Source organism: Schistocerca gregaria, chromosome X (assembly GCF_023897955.1).
Source record: "Schistocerca gregaria isolate iqSchGreg1 chromosome X, iqSchGreg1.2, whole genome shotgun sequence".
Taxonomy (NCBI): Eukaryota; Metazoa; Arthropoda; class Insecta; order Orthoptera; family Acrididae; genus Schistocerca; species Schistocerca gregaria.
In genome coordinates, this window is record NC_064931.1 from 864,393,643 (window position 1) to 864,395,930 (window position 2,288).

Consider the following 2,288-nt stretch of genomic DNA (forward strand, 5'->3'; position numbering starts at 1 on the left):
AGTGTTACAATACTATATTGCAGACATTTTTGTCATAGAATAGATGGGAAACTAGCCAGTCATACAGTATTCGTTTGAATGCTTGTATGGGCAATTCCTGTACAGAGTGTAGAATCTTATTTATTTTACCTGGCAAGATTAGGGCCTTCAGGCCCTCTCTTACACCTAACCAGACATACTCAGATTGAACGAGTTACAGTTTCTACATAACATTAAGGAAATATAGCCAATTATGCAGTATTGATGTTAAAGCAAAAAATAGATATTATAACAGTAGTACAATGATAATTATAACAATAAAAATAATTATAACAATCAATAATAATAATAATAATAATAGTAATAATAATAATAATAATGACTATGTATATGAAAGTAAACATACTTTTCTTTTCTGAATGTCAGTCCCATTGTTAAGTTTATAACTGTTCAGTGATTTTGACAGTGTGTGGCATGGGTTATAAATGCATCTGTTCACTCTTGTACTGCAACAATGTACATTTTCACTGTGTTTTGCTTCATGTAATTTCCTTTTTGTGTAAATTAAAAGTATAAGTTTATTACAGTCAAGATCTTTTGTTCATAAAACAATGCTTCACAGTGTGACTTACAAGAATAACTAGTAATTACCCTAATAACTTTTTTCTGCAGTATTAAGATGTCATGCACACAACTAGAGTTCCCTATAAAATGGTACCATATGTTTGTATGCTTTGGAAGAATGAAAAATATGATCTTCTAACATTTTTTACGGTACACAGTGCATAAGTCGCCTTAACAGATAAATTAGTCTTGACAGCTTACCACTAATATACTGTACATGCTGACCCAAAGATAATTTATCATCTAAACGTGTCCCCAAAAACTTAACATAACTAAGATCATCTGATTGGAGGTTGTCATTCAATAATAAGCCATTTGTTTTAAACCAGTTGGAAGCTTGGTCCAGTGTTTTTGCAACTTATAAGGCTAGCGAGATCATTACTACAATGAAGAAAGTTTGTATCATCTGCATATAAAACATTACTATACTTTATAAACGATGGCAGTTCATTGATCATTATTAGGAGCAAAAAAGGGCCCAATACAGATCCTTAGGGAACACCTACCTTGTTCTATTCTTGACATTTCCTTGCCAAAACAAACTATTTGCCTACGAGAATGAGATTTTCACTCTGCAGCGGAGTGTGCGCTGATATGAAACTTCCTGGCAGATTAAAACTGTGTGCCCGACCGAGACTCGAACTCGGGACCTTTGCCTTTCGCGGGCAAGTGCTCTACCAACTGAGCTACCGAAGCACGAATCACGCCTGGTAATCACAGCTTTACTTCTGCCAGTATCCGTCTCCTACCTTCCAAACTTTACAGAAGCTCTTCTGCGAAACATGCAGAACTAGCACTCCTGAAAGAAAGGATACTGTGGAGACATGGCTTAGCCACAGCCTACGGTTCTGTAAATACGATTTTAATAGTTTAAGGCTATTACCTTCAATGACAAATAATTCAATTGTTTTCCATAAGTATTGTGTTCTCTACACAGTCAAAAGATTTACTTATATTACAAAAAGTGGCTTCAGAAAGCCTTTGTCCTCAAATACTTGGTTTATGTGTTTGACAATAGAGTCTATAGCGTCAATAGATGACAAATTTTTCTAAAAACGTACTGTGATTCACTAATTATTTCTAGATTTTCAAAGAAAACATGTAACTGTTGGCAAATTACACATTCCAGTACCTTAAAAAAAGTGGCGACTATAGAAATTACCCTGTAACTTAAAGGTGAGTCAGTATCTTCTTTTTATGTATTGGAACTACCCTAGATACTTTTAGCTCATCAGGAAAATATCCCTTCGCTATGCACTTATTTATACAATGTGTTAAGGGATACACAATACAATCTATTACTTTCTTTAGTATGTTACAAGATGTATCATGTATATCTACACTGTCTGATTGATGGCTTTAGCTGTTTTACTATTCTTAGAATGAGACTAGGAAAGACCTCAGAACAAACAGACATGCATGCATTAGCCAGTGGTTTACAAACGTTTTTCGAAAGAATCTTAAATGCACTAATATGAGGTTTGATGAGAGAGTTTCCAATTTCCTCAACTAATTTAATAAAATAATCATTGAATTTTTGGGGACATATATTAATTTTCTTATTTTTTTCATTTTTAGCAATACTAAAATTCCACACAGCTTTCCGGCCATGGTGTCTAAGCGGTTTTAGGCGCTACAGTCTAGGACCGCGCGACCACTACGGTCGTAGGTCCGAATCCTACCTC

At 34.6% G+C, this 2,288-nt stretch overlaps 1 non-coding gene across 1 annotated transcript; it reads right to left on the bottom strand.

Moving 5' to 3' along the window:
• Positions 1-1,225: 1,225 nt before the first annotated feature.
• Positions 1,226-1,300, bottom strand: Trnas-cga (transfer RNA serine (anticodon CGA)). The gene has a single exon. It is a non-coding gene; the product is annotated as a tRNA-Ser (tRNA).
• Positions 1,301-2,288: the final 988 nt, after the last annotated feature.